At 37.4% G+C, this 13,448-nt stretch overlaps 2 pseudogenes; one reads left to right on the forward strand and one right to left on the reverse strand.

The window, feature by feature from the left end:
• Nucleotides 1-10,141: 10,141 nt before the first annotated feature.
• On the reverse strand, nt 10,142-11,508 carry LOC141492354 (serine/threonine-protein kinase Nek6-like; annotated as a pseudogene).
• A 318-nt stretch (nt 11,509-11,826) lies between these two features.
• On the forward strand, nt 11,827-12,760 carry LOC141492355 (large ribosomal subunit protein eL38 pseudogene; annotated as a pseudogene).
• The last annotated feature ends 688 nt before the right edge of the window (nt 12,761-13,448 follow it).

Consider the following 13,448-nt stretch of genomic DNA (forward strand, 5'->3'; position numbering starts at 1 on the left):
TCTAGATTTGTTATGAGGATCAAATGAGATAAAAATTGTAAAGCATCATAAGCACTTTAAAAATGTCAGTATTATTATTATTTAGAAAAGTAAACCCAAAATATAAATAAAATAGATACTAAGTAACATCCACAGGGAGGACCCATGCAATTGAGTCCAAACATTAAGAAATATCTTTAGACATCCTATAGAGTGAGACTTTAAGATGAGCTTTGAAAGAAGACAGGGATTCTAAGATCTGCAGGTAAAGGTTTAAAAAAAACTTTCCTACCCCAGTTTTATTTCATTATTAGAGAACAAATATTAAGAATAAAGCAGAATTGCATTTGAAGAAAATCTCGAAACCCTACATTTTGGTGACAGAAACAGTTTCATATACTGGGAGATGAATTTGAGACTGTATACAAAACAGCACAAGGTCCTGCTCCAATGTCTGCCTAAAAATCTACTTCACTCAAGAAGGGATCCCACTAACCAGGAGTCCTTTTCATGATTATCCACTGAAGCATCACTGACTCCCAGCAATGACAGCTTTGTCTATGTGTAAAACACATCCCATCCACATCTTTCAAGCGTTTAAGTTTACTGTGATTTCACATTTATAAATTCATTTTCATAGTTAATTATATCTGGACTAATCCTGTTGGAAAAAAAGATAAGCAGAACATTTCTGAAATAAGTGACTTGGACATTTCTCTTGAATGATGCTATCTACAGCCTGGGTTGATATTTGTATATGGATAATAATAGCACAAATGATTAAATTTCTTAAGGTTGACAATGATGGAACAAAAATATTGAGAATAATGTTGGATACATTCAGGCAGATGACTTTTTTAAAGAGAAAAATAAATGATCTTCTTGAATTTCTGGTAGAAAGGACATGCTCAGAGCTGGGAGCCAGGAAATGTGGATTCTAGCTCTGGCATGACCATGTAGTTTGCATTGTTACCTTGAAGAAGTTACTTCTCCTATATGGGTCTCAGATCCCTTCTCTGTAACACGAAGAGTTAGATTAGAAAATCCAGATTCAATTAGGAAATCAAAAAGCAGGTTCCTTCCTGTTTTAACATGTTATAATGCTCTGTTCCCTACTTATTTGATGAGCAGATAAAAACAGATTAAAAGGTCTCTACTTTTCCATTAAAAAATTAAAACCAATATTACTACCCCCCATATTTTCACTTTATTACAGAGAACACCACAGTGTTTGACCATTTAAAAAGGATATGAAGAACCTAAATGTACTATTAACCATTTGCAAAAGATGTTATTAGAAGTTATTCAAATTACCAGTCCATGGTAAATCTTACATTTGCATAAACACTGATAAGACAATTCAGTGAAGGAATTCATTTGGGAATTCTACATTACAACTGAGATACAAAGAGTACTTCACTGGAAATTTCCCTGAGATATCCTTGTTAACAGAACGAACATATATTAAGCACAACTTAATTTCAAGAAAGTATCTTTGAAGGCAAATGGTAATTGTTCTGAGTTTTCCTCCCTCTCCCCAACTGCCACCCTGTCTCCAAGGTTGCACTGCCTCTTCACTTTAAAGCTAGGACCAGATGACAGAGTAAATGCAGGAAATCCCGGCAGCTATCCCTCAGACCACTCTAAATGCCTTTAAATAGTGACTATAACCAAATTCTACATTGGCAGAACTCATAGAAAGGCTGAGTGAAACAATTTTCCAGCCCAAGACAACTTGGAAGATCATGAGGAAAGGTCTGTTACACTGAGGTAGGAAAGGGCCACAGTGCAAGACATCTCTAGTCATCCAGGAAAAAAGCTGAGATATGGTTGGGTCTCTGGGGATGCTTGGGTACATGGCAGCAGCAGTGGATTCCAGACTCCTCAGCCCAGGGATTATCAAAGACAATTTAGAAGGTCAGCAGGAAAACTCTACTGCACTAGAGAAAGTAGACCTCCTTACAGCTCCAGGGCAGAGGGGAGTCCTTGTGATCATCCCCATGATGCTTCAGTGGATCAGAATGAAAAGGACTCCTGGTTATTGGGATCCCTCCTTGAGTGAAGTAGAGTTTTAGGGAGACACTAGAGCAGGACCTTGGGCTATTTTGTATACTGCCTCAAATTAATCTTCCAGTGTATGAAACTATTTCTGTCATCAGAAACAGCCCTGGGGAACCATCCAGAAGTTACCTGGCCACTGCTTCCAGGATGTTAAGGGTTTGAGAATGAGATTGCTATCTCCAAAGCAAGTCTCTGTGGCTTTGCCCATACTTAGATCCCAGTCTTAGAGAGGGGATCCTTACCTCCACAGTGGAGCAGGAACTCTCCTTATAGCTCCAGGGAAGAGGGGAGTTCTTGTGGTCATCCCCAGACCAGAGCTTACATCAGAAGAGTGGTCAGAGTTCTCAAGACCTTGAAGGAATTAAGGTCCTTTGGCGTGGGTGTATCCCTGAAAACAGTTGCAAAAGCACTGAAAAGGGAACTGAATATAAAGGTATAATATGTCATGAAGATGGCATTAATGGGTGGGAAAGGAATATACTGGGAGAAAGGGAAAGGATAGATAGAATGGGCTGAGTTATTTCACATAAAAGCTTTTGCAATGTAGCAGAAAAGGGAAAGGTGAGGGGGGATGATTGAGCCTTTACTCTCATAAGAAATGACTTAGAGGAAATCACATAAACATTCAATTGGGTATAGAAATCTGTCCTTCCTTAAAGGAAAATAGGAAAGGAAAGGAATGAGAGAAAGGGGACAGGGAGAGGGGAGGTATAGGTGATAGAAGAGAGAAGATTATGGGAGAGGGTAGTCAGATACAAAATACTTTTGAGGAGGGAGAGGGGAAAGGAAAGAAAGAATAGAATAAATGGAGGTGGTAAGAATAGAATGGAGGGAAATACAACTAGCAATAGTAACCATGGGGAAAAATATTGAAGCAATTTCTCTGATGGACTTGTAAGAAAGAATGCTATGCATCTCCAAAACAGAACTGATGGCATCTGAATACAGACTGAAGCACACTTTCTTTTCCTCTCACTTTATTTTTTCTTGAGGTTTCTCTCTCTTTGTGTTTGTGGGGGATGATTATGTTTACTTTTGCAACAACACTATTGCATTAATGTGAAAAAATAAACAAAAAATGATTGGTAAATATTACCATGGCTTGTAGTTAGAAAAATAAATAAAATTTAAAAAAAAATCAGGACCCTGAAATCTACAGATTATGCAGGGTTATTTTCTATTGTTTCATTCATGGGCCACCAGTCAGCTTCTTTGGAGAAATAAATTTCAAATAAAATTAAGCAATGATGGCTTCATTGCTTCATTCATGTGCATCTCTTCTGTATTAAAGTGCTGGCATGGACTTCCGGCCAAGATGGCAGAGAGAAGACAGGCACAGTTCTAAAGTCTCCTGATCTCTTCCCCATCTATCACATGAAACATACCTCTTAAAAGAAATCTGACTCAAAAAAAACCCAGGAGGAAAAGCCAGGAGAAAGAACATCTATCTCACGATTTGTCTCCTGCTGCAGCTTTGGTAGAATTCAGGCAGGTGAGTCTGGGCTCAGAGGGAGGATCAGCCCCGGATCAGCCAGATTAACAGCTGAATTGGAACCCGGAGTCTGAGGGCCGGAAAGCGGGACCTGCTGGATCAGCAGTGGGGCTGACGAAAGGGGCTTGTTTCTGTGGGGAAGCAGAGGCGCTGGTGCTGGTGCTGTCCCCCTGGAGATTGGGGACGGGGCTGCGGGGAGAAGTCTGGTACAGGAGAGCTGTGGACACCATCCCTAGGCTCCTTGGTTCTGAGAAACTCTGAGTCCATGCCTCCATTGCACTGAGGCCTCTTCCCAAACGAACAATTGCAAACTGCTTCTGCCTCAGGCCCAGGTGTGTGAGCAAAAGAACCAGACCAGCTGAGTAATGACCTCAGGCCAGGGTAAAGCCCACCATTGATTGAAGGCAAAAGAATTCAATAGTTCCAACTCCTCCCTTTCCGGCAAAGGGAGAAGGCCTCGCAACCCAGGTCACAAGACACTCCAGAGAGGGCAACCATCACCTCCTACTGGCCATCCAGAGAAACTGAACTCAGTAAAGCCTTTGGCAATCCCAAGCCCAGGTGAACCAGCGCCACCCCCCCCAACTCAAGGTCTTAGCATAATGAAGAAGGGTCAGCGAAAAGGTGGCTTCATAGAAAAATTCCTGGAAGGGAAAGACCCCAACTCAGAGAGACCTGGAACCTCTGAGGAGAATGCAATCTGGTCTCTAGCACAGAAAGACTTCCTTGAAGAAATAAGGAAGGAGGTTAAAAATTTGGGAGAGACAATTAATACCTTGCAACAAGAAAACAAAACCTTAGAAAGTACAATTGGACAAACACAAAAGGAGAATAAATCTCTCAGATCATCAATTGGACAATTACAAAATGAGAATAATTCTCTCAGATCCTCAAATCAGCAAATGCAAAAAGAAATTAATTCTCTCAAAACCTCAATTGGTCAAATGGAAAGCTCTTTCAAAAGCAGAATTGACCTACTGGAAAAGGAGTTGCAAAAGGATAATGAAGAAAACTCCTCCCCCCAAAAAATAATGGAGTCTACAGAAACTAATGACTCCACAAGACAGCAAGAGTCAGTTAAACAAAATCAAAAAATAGAAACAAATAGAAACAAATATAAAATACCTCAACAACAAAACCACTGACCTTGAGAATAGATCAAGGAAGGGCAACCTGAAAATTATAGGACTTCCTGAAAACATTGAAGAGAAAAAAAAAGCCTGGACTTAATATTACAGGATCTAGTGATGGAAAACTGCCCTGATATCATGGAATCAGAGGGCAAAGTAGTTATTGAAAGAGTACATTGATCCCCACCAGAAAAAGATCCTAAAATGAAAACACCAAGCAATGTTGTGGCCAAACTGCAGAACTATCAGATACAAGAGAAAATCCTGCAAGCAGCCAGAAGGAAACAATTTAAATATCAAGGAGAGACAATAAGGATCACGCAGGACCTGGCTACACCAACATTAAGGGATCGAAGGGCCTGGAACGAGATATTTCAAAGAGCACAGAATCTACTTTCCTGCAAAGCTGAGCCCTCTTTTCCAGGGAAAAAAGATGGACATTTAATGAAATGGAAGAATTCCAAAAATTTCTGATGAAAAGACCAGAGCTAAACAGAAAATTTGGACATCAAACAGGAGGTTCAAGAGGCACATGAAAAGGTAAAAAAAAAAGGGGGGGTGGTAAAAGGAAAAAAAAATGCAATCCAGTAAGTTAGTTGAAACTGGCTATATTCCAGCATGGGGGGTAAAAAAGAAAAGATTCTCATAAACCTTGAGAAATGTAACTCTAACAGAGAGAATACACCTAGCCAGAAATGATGGACATTCATGACCTATCCATGAGACTACTATATAATAGGATGTAACTGGCTTTAACCCCATTTGGGAGAAAGACTCTAATAACTCTCAGGAATTTTGACTCTATTCGATAGAATATACAGAACTAGAAGGGACAGACACTCAGAATTTTCTATGAGTTAGATAGAATGATCTAAAAAAAAAAACACTACCGCCCTACAACGGGGAACAGGAAAGAGATGGGAGGAGGGAGGGTATTGAATGGGGTAAATCTCATTACACTAACAGGTACAAAACACCTATGGTAATAGTGGGGAAGAATGGAACAGAGGAGAAACACCTGAATCTTCTTCTCATCAGACTTGGCTTAAAGTCAACCTACACATACTCAGTTAACTTATAAAACATCTAACTTTTCAAGTATTAAAAGGGGAAAAGGGGAGGGGGGATGGAGAAAGGGAAGGGGAGTGGGGGAAATAAGGGGGAATAATAAAAGGAAGGGAAGTGAAAAGGGAAAAAGGGAAAGAGGAAAGAAAGGGGAGGGTGTGATATAGGAGGGCAAACACACTGAAGGGGATGGTTTTCACAAACAAAAGACTGGGGAATATGGATAAAAGGGGGAAGGGGGGAAAAATACAAACACAGGGAAGATAGCACAGAGGGCAATAAAGAATTAGTAATCATAACCTCGAATGTGAATGGGATGAACTCTCCCTTAAAACATAAGCAAATAGCAGAGTGGATTAAAAACCAGAATCCTACAATATGCTCCTTACAAGAAACTCATTTGAAGCAGAGAGATACATATAGAGTAAAGGTAAAAGGTTGGAGCAAAATATATTTTGCTTCAGCTGAAGTAAAAAAAAAGGGGGGAGCAATTCTTATCTCAGACAAAACATCAGCAAAAATAGATAGGGTTAAAAGAGATAAGGAAGGAAACTATATCCTCCTAAAAGGTACCATAGACAATAAAGTCATTTCAATATTGAATATATATGCGCCCAGTGGCACACCATCCAAATTCTTAGAGGGGAAGCTGAAAGAATTACACGAAGAAATAGACAGCAAAACTCTACTAGTGGGAGACCTCAACCTCCCGCTATCAGATCTAGATAAATCGAATCATAAAACAAACAAGAAAGAAATTATGGAGGTAAATAGATTGTTAGAAAAATTAGATATGGTAGATTTATGGAGGAAACTGAATGGGGATAGAAAGGAATATACCTTTTTCTCTGCAGTATATGGAACGTATACAAAAATTGACCATGTACTAGGACATAAAAACCTAATGATCAAATGCAGAAAGGCAGAAATAGTGAATACATCTTTCTCAGATCACAATGCAATAAAAGTCATATGCAATACTGGGCCAAGGTGACATAGACCCAGAACAAATTGGAAACTGAATAACCTCATTTTAAAAAATGAGTGGACCAAAAAACAAATTATAGAAAGAATTAACCATTTTATCCTAGATAATGATAATAATGAAACAACATACCAAAACCTATGGGATTCATTCAAAGCAACTCTCAGGGGATATATTATAGCTCTAAATGCTTATATGAATAAATTGGAGAAAGAGGAAATCAATGAACTAAACATGCAACTAAAAAAATTAGAGGAAGAACAAATCAAAAATCCCCAATTAAGTACCCAATTAGAAATTCTAAAAATTAAATGAGAAATTAATAAATTTGAAAGCAAAAAAACTATTGAATTAATAAATAAAACCAAAAGTTGGTATTATGAAAAAACCAATAAAATTGCTAAACCTCTGGTCAATTTGATTAAAAAAAGAAGAAAACCAAATTGCTAGTATCATAAGTGAAAAAGGTGAACTCACCACCAATGAGGAGGAAATTAAAGTAATAATTTGAAATTATTTTGCCCAACTCTATGCCAATAAATTTGATAATCTAAGTGAAATGGATGAATATTTACAAAAATATAAGTTGCCCAGGTTAAATGAAGAAGAGATTAAATATCTAAACCACCCTATCTCAGAAAAAAGAAATTCAACAAGCCATTACTGAACTTCCCCCCCAAAATCTCCAGGGCCTGATGGATTCACAAGTGAATTCTACCAAACATTTAAGGAACAATTGGTTCCAATCTTATATAAACTCTTTGGAAAAATAGGGGAAGATGGAACTCTGCCTAACTCTTTCTATGAAACCAATATGGTACTGTTACCTAAACCAGAAAGAGTTAAAACAGAGAAAGAAAATTATAGACCTATCTCCCTGATGAATATAGATGCAAAAATCCCAAATAAAATCTTAGCAAAACAATTACAACAATTCATCACTAGGATAATACATTATGATCAAGTAGGATTTATTCCAGGAATGCAGGGTTGGTTCATTATTAGGAAAACTGTTAGTATACTCAATTATATCAAAAACAAACCTATCAGAAATCATATGATCATATCAATAGATGCTGAAAAAGCTCTTGACAAAATACAGCATCCATTCCTATTAAAAACACTAGAGAGTATAAGAATAAATGGACTGTTCCTTAAAATAATTAGCAGTATCTATCTGACACCATCAACAAGCATTATACTCAATGGGGATAGCCTAGAGGCATTCCCAATAAGATCAGGGGTAAAACAAGGGTGCCCATTATCACCAGTACTATTCAATTTTTTATTAGAAATGTTAGCAGCAGCAATTAGAGAAGAAAAAGAAATTAAAGGAATTAGAATTGGGAAGGAAGAGACAAAACTCTCACTCTTTGCAGATGATATGATGGTCTACCTAGAGAATCCCAAGAAATCATCTAAAAAACTACTGGAAACAATTAGCAATTTTAGCAAAGTTGCAGGTTATAAAATAAACCCTCATAAATTCTCAACTTTTCTATATATGTCTAGCAAGAAACAGCAGGAAGAGCTAGAAAGAGAAATCCCATTCAAAGTAACCTCAGACAATATAAAATATTTGGGAGTCTATTTGCCGAGACAGATTCAGAATCTTTTTGAAAATAATTATAAAACACTTCTCACACAAATTAAATTAGATTTAAATAACTGGGCAAATGTCAACTGCTCGTGGATAGGTAGAGCTAATATAATAAAAATGACAATTCTACCAAAACTAAACTATCTGTTTAGTGCCCTACCAATCAAAATTCCAAAAAATTACTTTAACGAGTTAGAAAAAATTGTAAGCAAATTCATATGGAGAAATAAAAAGTCAAGAATTGCCCGGAGCTTAATGAAAAAAAAATTGCAAAAGAAGGTGGCGTATCCCTACCCGATTTAAAATTATATTATAAAGCATAAGTCACGAAAACTGTTTAGTATTGGCTAAGAAATAGAGTGGTGGACCAGTGGAATACACTAGGTGTAAAAGCAGGAGATGATTATAGTAAGCTGCTGTTTGATAAACCCAAAGAGTCTGGCCATTGGGATAAAAACTCCCTCTTTGATAAAAATTGCTGGGAAAATTGGAAGTTAGTATGGAAGTAACTTAGATTAGACCAACACCTCATACCCTTTACCAAGATAAGATCCAAATGGTTACAGGACATAGACATAAAAAACAATACTATAAGCAAATTAGAAGATCAAGGACTAGTCTACCTGTCAGATCTATGGAAAGGGGAACAGTTTATGACTAAGGACGAGTTGGAGAACATCACCAAAAACCAATTAGATGATTTCAATTACATTAAATTAAAAAGCTTTTGCACAGATAAAACCACTGTAACCAAAATCAAAACAAATGTAGTAAATTGGGAAACAATCTTTACAACTCATGATTCTGACAAAGGAGTCATTTTTGAAATATACAGAGAACTGAGTCATATTTTTAAAACAAAACACCATTCCCCAATTGACAAATGGTCAAAGGATATGCAAAGGCAATTTACAGATGAGGAGATCAAAGTAATCCATAGCCATATGAAAAAATGCTCTAAATCATTAATTATTAGAGAAATGCAAATTAAAGCTTCTCTGAGGTACCACCTCACAGCTCTCAGACTGGCCAGTATGACCAGGAAGGAAAATGATCATTGTTGGAAGGGATGTGGGAAATCTGGGACACTATTACACTGTTGGTGGAGCTGTGAACTCATTCAACCCTTCTGGAGAGCTATTTGGAACTATGCCCAAAGGGCAACAAAAATGTGCATACCCTTTGACCCAGCAATGCCACTACTGGGTCTATACCCTGAAGAGATGAGGAAAAAGGTTAAAAACATTACTTGTACAAAAATATTTATAGCAGCCCTGTTTGTGGTGGCAAAGAATTGGAAATCCAGTAAATGTCCTTCAATTGGGGAATGGCTTAGCAAACTGTGGTATATGTATGTCCTGTAACACTATTATTTTATTAGAAACCAGAAGGGACGGGATTTCACGGAAACCTGGAGGGATTTGCATGAACTGATGCTGCGTGAGATGGGCAGAATCAGAAAAACACTGTACACCCTAACAGCAACATGGGAGTGATGTTCAACCTTAAAGGACTTGCTCATTCCATCAGGGCAACAATCGGGAACAATTTTCGGCTGTCTGCAAAGGAGAGTACCATCTGTATCCAGATAAGGAGCTGTGGAGTTTGAACAAAGTTCAAGGACTATTCCCTTTAATTTAGAAAAAAACAGATAGCTTATTGTCTGATCTTGTTACCTCTTAGACTTCTCTTCTCTTTAAGATATGATTTCTCTCTCATCACACCCAATTTGGAACAAGGTACAACATGGAAACAAAGTAAAGACTGACAGAGTGCTTTTTGTGGTGAGGAGAGGGGAGGGAAGCAAGATTGGGGGAAAAATGTAAAATTCAAACAATATCTTTAATAAAAATAAATTTAAAAAATAAAGTGTTGGCATTCCAGATGTGTATCTGTTTGATTAGTTCATGTGCATAGCCAATGTGTTAGTTCTCTGGTCAGGGCCTAGATATGGGCATATACTGCACAATTCCCCTTCTCAGTCATGTTCTCGAAGAAGAAGAAGAAGGTAGTCACTTTGTTATTTTCTGGCAAAGAAAAGAACCACCATCTCATATCAGATTTAAAAGTTTTAATCATTTTCATGAATTTTCTTCAGGGTCATGTAGCAAGGTGTTCCAACTAAGGAATGTGCTTTAGGAACTGAAGCAGATGCCAGACCAAGATTTTCCAGTTTCATCCATCTGTGGCTGTTATCAACACATTGGCAGGTTTTATGTCTCTGGGCATCACCCTGTGTGAATGATGTTTTTCAGGTAGATACACAATTGCACAAAATAATTCCAGACTGTCCTCTTGGGGATTAACCATTTCTGCTTTTTTAAAAACTTAATCATCCAAGAGAGGTTACTTGTATCAGCCAACTCCAGGACAGTGTTAAGTTCAGTGTCTTCAATGAAAGAGTTCAAATACTTAATAATATTTAGATGGTTCAGTTGTTTCAAAATATTGAAATCTTTAATGCAGTCTTTCTGGGCTTTGGTGTCCACTATTTCAAATATCTGGACTTTCTTCAGACCAGTAGTTTTCCTGTCCAGAGACAAGTTGCTTCTCTGTCCCTAGCACAGGCTGATGATCTGATGTGTTGTCCTTTCTTAAGTATCATGACAATTTTACAAAAAAGGCTGACAGCTCCTGCAGGCAAAGTACCAGAGGGATTGGAAGAAATACATTCTAGACAGAAGGGAACAGTTTTGCAAAAGTAAACAGATGAGAGATGATGTACAAGGTGTCTCCCTCAAAATTAGTGCAGTTTTAAGCTATTAAAGCTTAAATGTTGTAAAATGGATAGGAAATAATAAATATGCCTATGATGTTCAGATAAGTAAAATAATGTTTGAGCGGAAACAAAGCAGGAATAGAGATTGTGGGTTGAAAAAAAATAAATGAATTTCACTCCTGTTAATCAAGTTTTTATTGAGCTGCCTCTAACTTGGTCTTGTCAAGCAGGCCAGAGAGAGAGAGCCTGCAAATCTGATAGCAGTTTATTAATTACTTTCTTTGTAAGGAACCAATTTGCAAATCATGGGATTACTTCATTCCTTGGAGCTCCACCTTGTTGTTGGAGAATCAACTATTTTATACATGATCATAAGTGAGAAGATGGATCATAAAACAATTAGATTTAGGGCTTGAATGAACTTCCCAGGATATAAAACATTAAGGACAATACAATGATTACATCATTTGTGATCATCCAAATGAGAGTCCCATGTGAATGATTGGGTTGAATGTGTAGGTTGGAATTACAGTACAGTATAAATTAAACTGATATACTTCACTTAACACAGGCAAGCACAATTCAAGGGAAAATGTAGGACCTATCTTGATTAAAACTAATTACTACCAGTCACTTTATTTTTATCATTTTCCCAGAGCCTGTAAAAAGGATCTTTAGAAATTAGATTATTATTATCATTATTATTATTACTAAATTCATTTTACATGTCATATTTATCAATATAAAATTATAATTCCCTTGACACTCCTACAACTTTGTAAGGGTAAAAGGTCCATGAATATAGTGCAATGCACATATTTTCACTCTTTCTGATGTATTGATCACTTTTGCTGCTCATTTTCTTTTTTATTTCTTTAAAATATTTACTTAAGTCCAAAAAAGTTATTTTTTCCTTTTTCTTTTTTAGGTTTTTTGCAAGGCAAACAGGGTTAAGTGGCTTGCCCAAGGCCACACAGCTAGGTAATTATTAAGTGTCTGAGGTCACATTTGAACTCAGGTACTCCTGACTCCAGGGCCGGTGCTCTATCCACTGCACCACCTAGCCACCCCCCCCCCCAAGTTATTTTTTTTCTGAAGATACAAAGCTTTATTCACACTCCAGTTGATGAGAATTACCTTAATAGGATGAGAAAGTTTCTTTGTAGATCATTATGTCCCATTAAAATGTAAAAATCCACAAACAAGCAGGCATTTAGCAAACATTAAATGTGATCTAACTAGAAATCCTTATGCTGAGCAAGATGAGCAGAACCAGAACAGTATATACCCTAAAAGCAACACACATATACATATACATATACATATACATGTATATATATATATATGTGTGTGTGTGTGTGTGTGTGTGTGTGTGTGTGTGTGTTTTCAAATCAAATCCCCAAATGTTTTGTCTCTTAACTAGTACAAATCACTGCATTTCTTTAAAAAAAGTTATGAAGGGCTTGGCTCCTTGGTAGTTGTTCTAGCTCTCTCCTCATACTGCCACTGCTGACACCCTGTCCCCCAAAATCAAGGAAATGAAGGACTTCCTGCTCACAGCCAGAGGAAATGATGCTAAATCTGTCAAGATCAAGAATACTAAGGACTCTGAAGTTTAAGATCCACTGCAGCAGGTACCTTGTACACAATGGTCATCACAGACAAAGAGGAGGCCAAGAAATTTCAACAGTTCCTGCTTCCTGGTTTGGCTGTGAAGGAGTTGAAGTGAAGGAATCAACTCACTCAATGTTCCACCATCTCCATTAAAATGTAAGGGAAAAGCAATACCACTACTGGGTCTATACCCCAAAGAGATTATGAAAAAGGGTAAAAACATCACTTGTACAAAAATATTCATAGCAGCCCTGTTTGTGGTGGCAAAGAATTGGAAATTAAGTTAATGTCCTTCAATTGGGGAATGGCTTAACAAACTGTGGTATATGTATAACATGGAAGACTATTGTTCTATCAGAAACCAGGAGGGGTGGGAATTCAGGGAAGCTTGGAAGAATTTGTATGAACTGATGCTGAGCAAGATGAGCAGAACCAGAAGAACTGTATATACCCTAAAAGCAACATGGGGGTGATGATCAACCTTGATGGACTTGCTTATTCCATAGTGCAGCAATCAGGGACAATTTGGGGCTATCTGAGATGGAGAATGCCATCTGTATCCAGAGAAAGAATTGTGGAGTTTGAACAAAGACCAAAGACTATTACCTTCAAATTAGGGAAAAAACCCATTATCTTATTATGTGATTTTGCTGTCTCTTATACTTTACTTTTTTTCTTTAAGGATATGATTTCACTCTCATCACATTCAACTTAGATCAATGCATACTATTGGAATAATGTAAAAATTAACAGGCTGCCTTCTGTGGGGGGTGCAGGGAAGGAAGCAAGAATGGGGGGAAATT

This window comes from Macrotis lagotis, chromosome 6 (genome assembly GCF_037893015.1).
Source record: "Macrotis lagotis isolate mMagLag1 chromosome 6, bilby.v1.9.chrom.fasta, whole genome shotgun sequence".
NCBI lineage: Eukaryota > Metazoa > Chordata > Mammalia > Peramelemorphia > Peramelidae > Macrotis > Macrotis lagotis.